Source organism: Saccoglossus kowalevskii, chromosome 2 (genome assembly GCF_978046115.1).
Source record: "Saccoglossus kowalevskii chromosome 2, keSacKowa6.1, whole genome shotgun sequence".
Taxonomy (NCBI): domain Eukaryota; kingdom Metazoa; phylum Hemichordata; class Enteropneusta; family Harrimaniidae; genus Saccoglossus; species Saccoglossus kowalevskii.
In genome coordinates, this window is record NC_140642.1 from 18,748,745 (window position 1) to 18,763,757 (window position 15,013).

At 33.5% G+C, this 15,013-nt stretch overlaps 1 protein-coding gene and 1 long non-coding RNA gene across 3 annotated transcripts in view; one reads left to right on the forward strand and one right to left on the reverse strand.

Moving 5' to 3' along the window:
* The window catches only part of LOC100377653 (uncharacterized), a 41,853-nt gene that overhangs the window by 2,529 nt on the left and 24,311 nt on the right, over positions 1-15,013 (forward strand). The gene's annotated exons all lie outside the window — the stretch shown is intronic.
* Positions 335-15,013, reverse strand: part of LOC146748253 (uncharacterized) — a 52,214-nt gene continuing 37,535 nt past the window's right edge. The window contains exon 2 of the long non-coding RNA XR_014926927.1: positions 335-373. This is a non-coding gene — a long non-coding RNA (uncharacterized LOC146748253). The remainder of the gene's footprint in view (positions 374-15,013) is intronic.

Here is a 15,013-nt window from a genome sequence, read left to right on the forward strand (position 1 = left end):
TAAAAAGCGATGTTCGTCGCACATGCATGCGAGACATTTGTGTTGATAAACATTGATTTTCCCACAATTCAATGCACTCATGAAATCACGAACATGATTTTTGACCTGGCCACGAGTACTATCAATGACTCTTCGATACCTTCCAATAACCAAAGAAATTACCGAGTTAAAGCTTGGTAACGTCTCAGTTTGTACTTATTATTCAGCGCAACAGTCAAAGTCGGCGGCCATCTTTGTTCATAGGAGTCCCATATCTCGCGCATGCGTGGACCACCGTCTTCTCATCTCAATACATGATTGTTTCGATCTTTTTTCCTCACTGAATACAGCATAATTCTTCATACTTTAAATTTCATACTTCATGTTTTAAAACCTTTAATAATAAATGATCACATGTTTATTTTTAGCCTGTGAAATGCAATAATAAATAATTAATAATAAATGGCTATAATCATGTTTATTTTTAACCTATGAAATGCAAGGGTCAGTCAGTGGTATGTTAATTAATGTTCTTGCACATGATAAGAGATTGGAGTGTTTATAGAAACCGTAACATGGTTGAAAAGTTAAGATTCCATTGGAATTCAAAATAAAGGCTTGGTGTAATAAGTTGTTGGCAGACAGACCTACAGGGCTATACACAGTGGGAGTGCCATGCATTGTGTAGTGTTGACTGATGTATAGGTATCTAGTTTATTTATAGAAGCTGTAGACTTAGAGTTCAGTGAATCAATAATCTTTGTTTTAACACTGATCATTTTGACAAATTGGTTCGATAGTTGTCAGAAAAATGTGTTCAGTAAACATTCTGCATTTTGTTGAAGTATTATACTACTGTTTGGTAAATTGTTGTAGCTAATTTGAAAACTATGTCTACTACATTCTGATCCATATGGCCAGTGGTGACCTCTTTTCAGACACAATGGAAAAAAACTGAATGGTTGTACAAAATATGATTTAGGCTGTATTTTCCATACAGTTTGATATATTTTTGAAATACAGTTGTGAGTACTTTTTGAAATGGTCAGTTTAGGACATTTTGGAGCAAACATTTTCCAACCTTCATACAACCTGGGTGTTTAATGTAAAAGCATGGATAAATGGGTAAAAATACTCAAAAATTTGGCCTCTGTCATGGGAACCAAAAATAAAATTTCTATACTGACCATTTTGGTACAATTGGCATAATGTTAATTAGGGCATGCATGTAGGGATTAGTTTTTACAGTATAAATACTGGTCTAGAAATCTCAACACCATTTATAAACACCCCTCCTCCCTCCCACAATCAGCTAAAATGTCTGGTGGCTTATCTGAGTTTGTGGAATGTATTGTGTTATTGATTTATTTATCATCAGTGGCTCGTTACGATTGAAAAAAAAATATTTGTAATTGATTTGGTCCCATGCATAGAAAATACATGGCAGGCCAGGTACATTTGTTGGTTCAATGCCAGAGGAAATGCATAAGCGATGACATTGGATGTGTACAACTACAGAGTGTGAGATCAAAAGATTTGATAACCAATTTTCTTTTGCTATGTATATTTCTTGGTATTAAACTTGTGTTTGAGTCTGTACTTGTATATATTGTATTTGCAGATGTATTGTGACTCGGGGGGAGGGGGGTTGTTGTTGTTACACAATCCTTTGTTACTCTAATGGGACTACAGTAATGCTCACAGCACAGTCCCTCTATAGTCTATAGAGAGACTGTGCTCAAAGGAATCCTGAAGTCATTTATGTCTGGCCTCTTAGAAAGTTTTCAGTCTCAGTAGAGCATGTCCATGTCCAGCGTTGCTATGGATATGACTGATTTGTTTGGTACATTTAATCACAAAGTTTGTTGTATATCATCACTGAAGCAAAGTCAATCTGGTGTTTGTATTCCAAACATGTACATAACAATCTTGTCTGTGTTTACTCATCTTACTCTGTCAGTATGCTCATATCAGGTTAGGGTATTCTTTCTTGGTTTTTACTTGTGAAGAACCTATGCTCCTTAATTCAAGTTGTAGGTGTTTCCAACCACACTTCCTCTGTCATAGACGGTCCATATTCATTCAAAAAAAAAAAAAAGTCCACTGATTTTGTCATGTGCTGGTCAATTCTAAATTCCCAATTTAAACACAATAGATCTATTGATAGGTATAGCTCACTCGGTCTTTCATACGTCTAGCATAGAAAAGTTCTTCTTACAATAACACGTACTTGTACACATACCTATCAGCTTTGGAAATAATTGGAAATGAATTTAGGTCAACCTTCCATGTGTTTATATACAAGTTTTATTCCTTCAACTTTCTCACCTGGGTTCATAGAGACGATACTGAGCCGTGCAGCTTATTTTTATTAGATTGTAGCAATTGTAGATGATCAATTGCCACCGTTGTACGTACACCTATTGAACATGTGGCAGTTGCTCATAAGATAAATCAGTTTTTGGTTTTGAGAAATGTCAGTAGAAATTTATGATTACAGTATAAAATGTAAACGCTGAAAGTTGACCAGACACCTTGTTAAACAGTAATTTTTTTAATGTGCCTTGAACCATTTCTCTGTCAGACTTGGTCATTATTTACAAACTTTCAATTGTATGATGACACTGCGTGGCAAATTCATAGTTCGTCATTGTCTGTTTCGTCCGTATTTTCGACTTCTTGTTGATAACTGCAAGTCAGATTCCTTTGTTATTATACATATAGGTAACGATACCTCGGGTGGTAATCTCTCAGATTCTCTAATTTAGATGAATATTTTTATCATTTTTGGTAAAAAGTGATATTTTTGACTTATTCTTGAAAACCACAAGTCAGATTGCTTTGATATATTACATATAGGTGCTACAGGTCAGGGAGCTGTTATTATAGCTCCCTGTACAGGTGGACCTCGTTCAGATTTGTTCATTTTCTAATGATATCTTCAGTTCTTTAATTGAAATGTGCATTGCTAACAGCAAAACTATCTCAGCAGAGAGGCTGCTTGTTTAAGATTGCCGATATAAATACAAATGTACGAGTGTGTATTATTTATATGCACACATTGTGTTCTTGTCAAACTGTTTTATTAGCTCCGCTGTCGACTTTGTCGAGCGGAGCTTATCATATGAGTGATTGTCCGTCGTCGTCGTCCGTGTCAATGTTTTACTTTTTCGACTTCTTCTTGAAAACTACAAGCCTGAATGCTTTGATACTTGGTGTATATGTACCTTGGGTAGACCTCTCTCAGATTTGTTCATTTCATGATGATATCTTCAATTCTCTAATTTTGGTGAATATTTTTGTCATTTTTAGTAAAAAGTGATATTTTCAACTTCTTGTTAAAAACCGCAAGTGCAATTGCTTTGATATTACATATATAGGTACTACATGTGGACCTCTCTCAGATTTGTTCATTTTGTAATGATATCTTTAATTCTCTAATTTTGGTGAATATTTTTGTCATTTTTGGTAAAAAGTGATATTTTCGACTTCTTGTTGAAAACCGCAAGTCCAATTGCTTTGATATTACATATATAGGTACTACATGTGGACCTCTCTCAGATTTGTTCATTTTGTAATGATATCTTTAATTCTCTAATTTTGGTGAATATTTTTGGTAAAAAGTGATATTTTCGACTTCTTGTTGAAAACCGCAAATCCAATTGCTTTGATATTACATATATAGGTACTACATGTGGACCTCTCTCAGATTTGTTTATTTTGTAATGATATCTTTAATTCTCTAATTTCGGTGAATATTTTTGTAATTTTTGGTAAAAAGTGATATTTTTGACTTCTTGTTGAAAACCGCAAGTCCAATTGCTTTGATATTACATATATAGGTACTACATGTGGACCTCTCTCAGATTTGTTCATTTCATGATGATATCTTTAATTCTCTAATTTTGATGAATATTTTTGTAATTTTTGGTATAAAGTGATATTTTCGACTTCTTGTTGAAAACCGCAAGTCCAATTGCTTTGATATATTATACATATAGGTACTACATGTGAACCTCTCTCAGATTTGTTCATTTTCTAATGATATCTTCTGTTCTTTAATTGCCATGTGCATTGCTAACAGCGGAGCTATCTCAGCCGACAGGCTGCTTGTTACATTTGAATTGCTACCATATGTTTTATGTTGGTTGCTATTGAAACAATTAATTATGGCTAGCTATTTTGACTAATATTATTTTCTGTATCACTTATATGGTTGTATTAGATTTCCCTGTTTACTCAGCAAGCAATTTTACTAAAACATTTTTCAACCAAGAATGGGAGTTGCTAATTCGGGAAAGTTCAGATCTTGTTACATTTCCCACTCATTTTGAAGAAAAAGCTTTTTTTTGATACATGTTAAAAAAAATGAGGAAGTGCTAATAATTGTAAAGGAGGAAATAGCAATGGAAATACATGTACAGCTAAAATGAAAATTTCTATGATTCACTCGTTGAAATTATAACAACAAGTGACAATGATTTTCATCCTTGAAAAGTTATACTATATACATATCCTACTACGGAATATACAGCTACAACAGGGAAACATGGGGGCCAAAAGGGATATGCTGTTCTAGAATTGAATGACAAATCTCTACAGACTGCTGTGCGCTGGCAACATTTGTTAGATTTCTGAACACTGCAAATCACATGCGATGATGAGTAAACACTGATACTGTGCAGTGTCTGTCTGCGACAGCTGCCAATATGTCAACTTTACCACAACATGCCAACCCATAGTCTGTGTTGTCATACAAACACCACATGCACCAGATTTTTACCATTCATAAACAGGCAACCAGGCATTCTGATTATTGAATTCATTCCATTTATTTCATTTCCAAAATTATAATTAATTATCAAATAATATGCACTAATATTTCTGTTAGGACATAATTTGTCCATAATTATTATTTTTCTATTTGTTCTATTCGTCACATTCCTAATCATATTGCACATAACCCCAAAAACTGTATTTACTGTATTAGATGACTTATTTTAATCAGAGACACGCCCATAATTTATGCAAGTCATTGCACTACTAATAGAGATAATCCTTGTTACCATGGTAACGGATACTTCAGCTGCAATGTACATTTGGATGGATTTCATTGCTGTCCTGTTCTCATTATCAGTTTATAACTCTTCTGCCCTATGGTTTTGATTAATTTGACATTGTACTATGCAATCACGCGGTCACTGCTGCTCTTGACAGTGAAGTACATTATGTGTACATGCATGTGCTGGGAAAGTCTATGGAACTGTGGAAAATGTGTTTTATTATTATTTTATTATCTTGGTTCTCTGCAATGTTTGTTTGTACCACAAGCGTATTCATTGTAATTGTGTTTGGTCTGTGATCTCTGAATTGAGTTTGTTGTTGGTGTAAATTTGCTGAGCAAAGATTGCCAAAATTACACAAAGAAGGTTCAGAAATGCTGATTTTTAAAAAAAATATGATTTGGCCTCAGCTTCTGATGTGAATTGCTCTTGACATCATTTCTTGGATTGTCGTGTCAGGTTTCTTTAAAAATGACGAGACAAATTGATTAGCTTAGTTTGCATTGTTGTTTCCCTGTTATCAAGAACTTATCACCAAATTTAGATTTAAACTCGTAATGAAATTGAAATCTTGCTTTAAAATGAAAAAAAAGTAAAATTTCACTTGTATTTAATAATTCAAAGGGAAATTAAACTCAATAATCAAATTGAAAAATTGCATAATGTTTTAATATGCAAAAATAATTTTAGCAAATTTCACTTATATTAATATTTGATATTTCAAAACAATTATATCTCAAAGGAAAAATAAAAAGGGCTTTATCAAAAACTCGTACATAATAATTAGTTGCAATTATAATAATATTCGCAATATCTGATCAGTTTTTACTACAGATGTAATAAATGGACCTAATTTGCATAGTAATTAACTAAGTTATACAACATGTGTCTTTCATAATAAAAAGAAATATGCAAATGATGTATTTTAAATTTACTGGTAGTAAGCCATCATTAACTGTTGCCATGACATCTGTTGTTGGAATGTTAAATCTAAACAGCGCTGCTATCTCTTAATCATGTGAATCTTGTGAGAAGATTCCACACCATAGTTAAGTACAAGCCTGGCATATTACAGGTTTGAAATCAATCTTCCTGCTAATACATGTGGAATGAGAAAGCACCGTGCATTATCCACATTCTAAAGGGCTAACAGTTAGGAATCAAGTTAATTTTAGATCATACACTGTATGAACCAATCTACGCTTAGATGTCACTGAATTATTAAAGTTGGTTTATACAAGACAAATTCATGAGGTAGTCCACCAAGCAACGCGTGTAGTTACCTCATGAGTTGCTTCATAATCACGTATCATGGGACAGGTAGTGTAGCCTGAAAAAATAATCGTGTCATATTTTCAGGCAACTCTTCACCCAGTTAACATGTGTAACAGTAATTGTCACTGAATTGCCTCTTGCAATGCTTGGTACATTACCACATGAATTGCTTCATGTGAACAATACTGTTTTATGAAAGCACTTTAAATTCACAAAGAGACAAATATTCATGAGTTTTGTGGAAATCAAAAATTTTTTTTAGCCGTCGTGTCAACTATTTTAATCATCATATTTTGCCCACCCAAAATTTTTTCAAATTTTAAAGTATTTGTTGATTGTGCAAATTGACATAATTTTTTTAAGTTTATTTAAAAATGGTGACAGAAATACACTTTGGCGGGCAAAGAGACAAAGTGACCTCCACAAAATTTCAATTTATTGAAAAAATTGTATCATAAATATATTACCGGTAGGTGTTATTTTTGTTTTCGGGAATGTTTCAGTCCTTTCTGAAGCCTAAATGTAAGATGTAAGATAAATGCGAAAATTTTATGTTTTACTCTATACAAACACATCTGCCTCCTCATTTCTTCATTTTGTTGACTATATTTGTTTTGAGATTTATGATTTCTGTATTGAGTTAATAGTTAGTTCAAACTGATGTGAGGGACCGAGCATTGTTCATCAATATGTAACTGTTGCTCGGAAACCCATACTTGTAACCATAGCAATGAATATGTGGCGAATTAAAAGGGTGACACCTTTTTACATGGTTGTGTAAAGATTGGTAATATTTAACACATTGCTTCCTGAAAGCCTATTACAGACATGTCAAAATCAATGAGAAAAATGGAAGCAGCAGGCATGTGTTAATACTCCAGATACTTTACAGTTGAACCCAATCTGCAAATTATTATATTTTAATAGTAATTAAAAGTAATTTGTTTTCATTAAAACCAGTAATTTGTCTGGTGTTCACATGAATGTATTCCAATAATTTGTATGTTTTGAGTTTAATGCAAAACCTGAGCAAAATTTGTTAGCTCCGCTGTCGACTTTGTCGAGCGGAGCTTATCATATGAGTGATTGTCCGCCGTCGTCGTCCGTGTCAATGTTTTACTTTTTCGACTTCTTCTTGAAAACTACAAGCCTGAATGCTTTGATACTTGGTGTATATGTACGTTGGGTAGACCTCTCTTAGATTTGTTCATTTCATGATGATATCTTCAATTCTCTAATTTTGGTGAATATTTTTGTCATTTTTAGTAAAAAGTGATATTTTCAACTTCTTGTTGAAAACCGCAAGTCCAATTGCTTTGATATTACATATATAGGCACTACATGTGGACCTCTCTCAGATTTGTTCATTTTGTAATGATATCTTTAATTCTCTAATTTTGGTGAATATTTTTGTCATTTTTGGTAAAAAGTGATATTTTCGACTTCTTGTTGAAAACCGCAAGTCCAATTGCTTTGATATTACATATATAGGTACTACATGTGGACTTCTCTCAGATTTATTTATTTTGTAATGATATCTTTAATTCTCTAATTTTGGTGAATATTTTTGTAATTTTTGGTAAAAAGTGATATTTTCGACTTCTTGTTGAAAACCGCAAGTCCAATTGCTTTGATATTACATATATAGGTACTACATGTGGACCTCTCTCAGATTTGTTCATTTTGTAATGATATCTTTAATTCTCTAATTTTGGTGAATATTTTTGTAATTTTTGGTAAAAAGTGATATTTTCGACTTCTTGTTGAAAACCGCAAGTCCAATTGCTTTGATATTACATATATAGGTACTACATGTGGACCTCTCTTAGATTTGTTCATTTTGTAATGATATCTTTAATTCTCTAATTTTGGTGAATATTTTTGTAATTTTTGGTAAAAAGTGATATTTTCAACTTCTTGTTTCTTGTTAAAAACCGCAAGTCCAATTGCTTTGATATTACATATATAGGTACTACATGTGGACCTCTCTCAGATTTGTTTATTTTGTAATGATATCTTTAATTCTCTAATTTTGGTGAATATTTTTGTCATTTTTGGTAAAAAGTGATATTTTTGACTTCTTGTTGAAAACCGCAAGTCCAATTGCTTTGATATCACATATATAGGTACTACATGTGGACCTCTCTCAGATTTGTTCGTTTTGTAATGATATCTTTAATTCTCTAATTTTGGTGAATATTTTTGTAATTTTTGGTAAAAAGTGATATTTTCAACTTCTTGTTTCTTGTTAAAAACCGCAAGTCCAATTGCTTTGATATTACATATATAGGTACTACATGTGGACCTCTCTCAGATTTGTTTATTTTGTAATGATATCTTTAATTCTCTAATTTTGGTGAATATTTTTGTAATTTTTGGTAAAAAGTGATATTTTCGACTTCTTGTTGAAAACCGCAAGTCCAATTGCTTTGATATTACATATATAGGTACTACATGTGGACCTCTCTCAGATTTGTTTATTTTGTAATGATATCTTTAATTCTCTAATTTTGGTGAATATTTTTGTCATTTTTGGTAAAAAGTGATATTTTCGACTTCTTGTTGAAAACCGCAAGTCCAATTGCTTTGATATTACATATATAGGTACTACATGTGGACCTCTCTCAGATTTGTTTATTTTGTAATGATATCTTTAATTCTCTAATTTTGGTGAATATTTTTGTAATTTTTGGTATAAAGTGATATTTTCGACTTCTTGTTGAAAACCGCAAGTCCAATTGCTTTGATATATTATACATATAGGTACTACATGTGAACCTCTCTCAGATTTGTTCATTTTCTAATGATATCTTCTGTTCTTTAATTGCCATGTGCATTGCTAACAGCGGAGCTATCTCAGCCGACAGGCTGCTTGTTGTCACTACTTTTGCTGTGTTTTAAAATCTTCCATAGAAAATTGAAAAAATGAATGAATAAATGTAAATTAGACTGAATTATCCACTAATATAACTGGTGTCTAAATAAAAAAAAAAAACTTCATAAATTGAATAGTTAAACTACAATTAGCATTATTACTAGTAAATTACATTGAATTAAATTTGTTCTGTTATTGTTTACATTGACTTTTATGACAAACCAGTTAAAATAAATGACAATTTTTTGCCAAATAAATCAAACTGAAAGAGTTAGGACATGTTAGTATTAATATTTCATTGATCCAGTATACACAAAATTATTAACTTGGTTATTATAGCATAAAATTAAATATAACTGTTTAAAATACAAGCATACCATCCTTTGATAAAAGATGTTATGAAAATGCAGAAGTTACGTTCGAGGTTGAGGACATGACAACCCCCCCCCCCCCCCGACCACCTTGCTACAAATTCTAATTATAGTGTGAAATCTATAAGCGTAATTAGGGCATTTGGTAACCTACAATTCTAAAAAATAGGATAGTAATTTTGTAAACTAAAATATCTGCAATGGATTCCATTAATATTCTATATACATGTTATAAAGAACAGCTTACACTGGGGAGTAAAGGTGAAGTACTTGACTGACCCAAGAAGTCGTACAAATCAAGTTGTGGCACCAGGAAGTTTTGACACGTCTGGAAATGAATCTCATCACTCCCAGTTGATGAAATTTGCTACAAACCAAATTAAATTTGATGAAAGACAATTTTTTGTGAATCTGAGAAAATCATGTCATTTTGTTAACATATTCAAGGGGGTCTCAAGACAGGAAGCCACACAGGAAGTCCCACTCATAACTGTTATGCCGGAAACCAACTTAAAAACAAATATATTATCACTTACTATTATTTATTATTGGGGATTATCAACAATGAATTTAAGTAAAACTGACTCTACTAAATCCTGAGCAAGAGCTAAGCTGACTTTTAGAGAAAGTGTTACTTATTTGGTGTATACTGTCTGTTTCTAAGACATTTTCAACATATTGCCGATACAAGTATATTTGTAAATAAGACACTGTCTTTTTCACATTGTTTGAATGCCAGTATTGTAAGTATTGAGAATAGGAGAAATCATGGACAAAACGTCCCACTCGACTTTCAGCTTTTTAAAGAGGTTACCCGAATATATATATAGGTCCTTTGTTTTCTATTATGACATTTATTTTCTTTCCATAGAAATAACTGTTGTGTTCACATGGAATACAAATAGATACTGAGTGATAAGAGAATACAGATATACAGAGATTTCTGACGTCTAAAAAAATTCTTGTGTCTGGGGTATTTGATTTAAACAAAGGACACTAAATTCTTAGAATGAATTTTATACATATACACACATATCTTTGTGAAACTCCTCATAGTCGTAGTTTTTTGATAAATTTAGTATTTATTATATTTGTGAATTTATTATTGTGTCAGGTTTATTTTATCTTATCTGTGAATCAGGATGTCACAGAGGAAGTTGCCATAATTATGTCTATATAGTATATAATACAGCAGTTCACCCAAGCTCATCCACCTTTTGACCTGTCTGGCCTGGGAGATGTAATTTATTTTGTCAATTTAAGTCAGTACTGATTTGATATAATGAATTAAAATGTATCGATCAATAAAATATGTGAAGATCTGATCCATTTAAAATGGCCATTTTATTTTTAATAATTGCTATATTTTAATCATGCCTGGACCAATTATGTTCTGACTGTATTTTATACTTGCATTCACTTCATGAACTGACTACAGATGGCAGACTGATGATCATACAAGATGTATGGCCAGTTGTGATAAAATGAAGCGCAATTTTGAAACCTCAGGCATTCGTTATTTGTTTCGAACATGGTACATGGTCTAATAATGCTGTCTTTACTTTATTGATGTAAGTCAAAAATGGTTGATCCAGAGCAATATTTTTAAACGTGCGTTGACTGATTGCATTCAGATGTATTCTACGGTAGTCATGGTTCAATACAAGATGGCCGCCTAGTGGCTATTTTCATTTGGGGTGTGTGTGATATTTCCTAGCGAATATTCTTCCTCACCATACCCGATAACTTAATAATTAAGTTAATAGTATGGTAATATTAATGATAATTATATGAATGGCTTATGAATTGTGTGAACTTCATACATAAATAAAATATATATGTGTCATTGTCCTAATTTAACACGATTATTTTTATGAATTATGTGAACTGGAAACATCTAGTTAAAATAAACTATCAATATGCTACCTAAACATGCATAGCTCAGTAATCAATAAAATAATGCGTTACCCTAGTAACTGATGGTTTTTATAGTTATTTTTTGAGAATTGAAGCAAGACAATTTAGAGGATTTACAGTGGTTGCTGACACCAGATGGGTTTTGTTAGTCTCTGTTTTCCAAAAACAGGGACTTATGGATTGACCTCCATGCATGCATGCATGTGTGGTATATCTGTTTGTTCCTATCCAGCAGTATTTTGCACATGCTTGGACTGACATTGAACACAACCATGGAACTATAAACCCCAGGAAGAACAACGAAACTAAGAGGATTAAAAAAACCTTTGTCTTAGTTTATCTTACAGTGCTTTCGCTTTTGTTTCCACAACATTAGTCATACTCCATGTTAGTTGCCGCCGATACGCCCGTATCAACCGCTTTGCTGGAAACGGAAAACTTGAAAAAAAATTTCATATCTGCGCAGTAAAATATTTCGTTCACTACGCATGCGCAAACAAGTCGGTCTGCAGGGTGACCTTCAGTGTATCGGAAATCATGCAACGGGTCGGAGTTTTAGCGAGTTTTCATAATTGTCAATGTCGTTTTTAGATTACTTCTTGTTTTTTTCAACCCTCAAAAAAATAAGGTTGCGAAAGTTTGCGAAACATGGGGTTTGGTATGCTGTTTGTTGTCGAGATATCCCGACTTATTCCGTGTTTCCCTTCGATCGCCAGAAGTGGCAATGTGTTTTTTTTCCCCGTTGAATGTCGCTCATTTATCAGTGTTTTTGTCTTGGCGCCATTGTTTTTTTATGCTATAACCGAAACAACTCGATCACGTGATCTCTCGAAGTCGCCCGATTGACTCCGAAAATGACCGATAGTCGGAGATAAACGTTCATTTGCGTAAATCGGCTTACTTTTAATGCGACGAAATAAACAGTCAAAATAAACATTCGACATCGCGGCAACTATCATAGTTCAAAGGAAACGAAGTCGTTGTTCTTCCTGGGGTTTATAGTTCCATGACACAACCAAGCTGATTGCTTTGATATTTGAGGTGTACATTATTTTTGTGAATAATTTGTTTTATGAAATTGACATGTTTTTAGAATTGACAACCAGAATAAAATATTTTGTAGGTTAATTGCGTTTTGTTTTGTTGATGTGCATTATTTGGCTATGTTCTTGTACGACAGCATAGCTATTTTCACTGTCAAGTAGCTTGTTAACGAATGCACTTACAAGTCTATTTTTCTGACATGCCTGGACCAAATCAGTTTAAACTTCACACATGTATCAGACATTATATTGGACATATGCAATGCATTTGTTTCATGATCTATTTCAGGATGACCAAAAGGCAGCCATTTTAAGGCCAAAAATGAATCAAAATCACACATTCCGGAACCAGATCTCAGTCATTTGTGGATGGATTTGGTTTGAACTTGACGCATACAAAAAAAAAAGGGACCTTGATTCAAAAGTGGTGGCCATGCAGACAAACGTTTTTGTCACCACCAAATCCAAAATGGCTGACTGGCTGTCATTTTGTTAATAGAATATAGTTCCATGAAGCCATATCTTCACCTATCAAGTTCAAACTTCACACATACATCACAGATCAGATCTCGCGCTTACAAACAGGGATTATGTCATTGACATTGACTTGGTTTATATCTATACGTGTAGATGGTTATCCAAAGCCTTACATCCCATGCTTTCTTTTAGTTCATCTCGTGCAAATAAATATCACAGTATACTCATGAACCTAACAACGATGAAAGCTACATGCCATGATAGTGGTAGTAGTAGTAGTAGTAGTAGTAGTAATAATAATAATAATGTTTTCACATTGGAAAAATGAGGCATAGGCTTAGCAAAATTTTAGGCTTGACTTGTTTAGGCTGGCCATGCACGAGAACGGTTGCCAGGACCAGCCTAAAATAGTGATTTGTATATAAATGGGTTATCTTTTTCCGTGGGCATTAATAATTAATATTAATTTTTTTAGGGGCCTGTGAAAACAAAAATATAACTTTTTATCTCCAAAATAGAGCATGCATGTCAGAAAAATTATTTTAACTTCAAATTGTAGTCTGCCCTCTATGGCAAAAATGAGAGCTGTTACCTAAAGGTCAGTTTGTAAAGTCATTGATGCAAGTTACCAAATGAATTCAGTAAGTGAAGTCAGTTGACAAATAACTTTGTAGTTTATTTTTAAATAATATGCATTTTTGTAGAAATGTTTTTTTTAATTTTATTACTACTAATATAAATATTTTTGTTTAGCCTTCTACTCAGGAAACATCAAAATTAGGGATTCAATGTTGTCTCAATGATCACTGACATTACTATCTGGTTTCTTTCATTGGTTGTCTACATTTCAATGATGTATGGATTTTCTGCTAAGATTTTGCACTAATGGTCTGTCTTATTGCTAATCTGACGTACCAGACGTAGTTGATAGTGTTTAATAAACCCCTAGGACGGGGTGGGTGCCATGGTGACAACTAGGAAGGGGTGGGTGCCATGGTGACAACTAGGAAGGGGTGGGTGCCATGGTGACAACTAGGAAGGGGTGGGTGCCATGGTGACAACTAGGAAGGGGTGGGTGCCATGGTGACAACTAGGAAGGGGTGGGGGCCATGGTGACAACTAGGAAGGGGTGGGGGCCATGGTGACAACTAGGAAGGGGTGGGGGCCATGGTGACAACTAGGAAGGGGTGGGGGCCATGGTGACAACTTAGCAATTACTGACATGATCTTTAAAGGGGCACTTCCAGTTAAACCTAATCTCACAACAAATTTACTTTCTGGATTAAAATTACAATGGATAACAAAAGATAGATTAACTTTGTAAACAACGTAAAAAATAGTGTCCCATGTTTGTTTGGTGCAATCCATGGGATTGAGCGGTTCCCCTTTAAAAAAAACTATTCCAATGAAAAGTACCGGTAATTAATATCTGTACATGGTTTAATTTGACCTCATCCGGGCTTAATAAACAATATGTCAAAGAAATCTACCCTGTTCAGTGGCCATTTTTTCCAGACTTTAAGCTAAGTTGACAAGAACTGTCAACGTCACATTCACTACTTGGTACATGTATCAACTGATTATTGTAAAAAAATCCTTCAAATTTGTTGGCTTGAGAAATTCATTGAATCTGGCTGCCATGACAACCGACCCCGACTGATGTTGACCCAACCTAAATTGTGGTCTGTGTGAGTGAACCAACCCACATTCCAGTCAGACAGTGTGATTACTCATTAATTAAAGTTTATCAGTTGACACTGATACAGGAAAAAGGAAGGAAGGAAGGCAAGAAGGAAATGAAAACAGTGACATGTGGGATTGTATATTAAGTCAGTACAGTTTATAATATTATGTCTGACAGTTTCATCAAATAAGGCAGCCATTTTGTTTTGTAAATGTGTTTTCCTTTTGTTTCTGAGGCAGATTTTAACAATTTGATTGAGACGTATTACAGTGAAAACCAACAAGATTTTTACATTGAGGTTGCTATGGCTGTTGTAACAATCAGAACAA